Genomic DNA, 594 nt, shown 5'->3' with positions numbered 1-594 from the left:
GAAATGTGTCATAAGGCCACACACCCCACCCCCAAAGGTCCCAGCCGCCGGTGCCGGCCTTGCAGCTCCACTACCGAGCCCCATGAGGGGCCCGGCGATGGACCTGCAAGGCCGGCGGGAGTGCAAGGAAGCCCCACGAAGGCCCTCCCTGGCCCCAGGCAGGCAGGGGTGGGGAGAGGCAGGGAGGAAGCAACTTACCCTCCCTCTTCTCCTGCCTCCTCCTGGCTGAATGAGGGCTGGAAGCGGGGCGGCCGGAAGCGGGGGGTGGGGCTTCATCATGTGCCCCGCCCCCCGCACCTCACCCAGGGGAACTGCGTTCCCCCGCGTTCCCCCCCGAAATGACCTCTGGTACAACTACTGACCTGACCCTTAAGCTGGGGAAGGCTGTGCAGCTGGTTGTTGACTCTGGGCTGCTGGCTCTGGAGTCCTGGAGTCTGTATTCTGAATAGTGGCACCAGGGACCTAGAAGGGGCAGGGCTTGTCAGGGCTGGCCTTAAGGCAATTGGAGCAATTTGGCCAAATTGGGCCCCGCGGACTGCTCCTAAGGGGGGGCCCGCACCTGGACAATTTAGATAGATTTTATTTATATCTCTA

The sequence above is a fragment of the Gekko japonicus genome, unplaced genomic scaffold, assembly GCF_001447785.1.
Source record: "Gekko japonicus isolate JY-2015 unplaced genomic scaffold, Gekko_japonicus_V1.1 scaffold1356, whole genome shotgun sequence".
Lineage (NCBI taxonomy): Eukaryota > Metazoa > Chordata > Lepidosauria > Squamata > Gekkonidae > Gekko > Gekko japonicus.
This window is presented reverse-complemented; position numbering follows the sequence as displayed.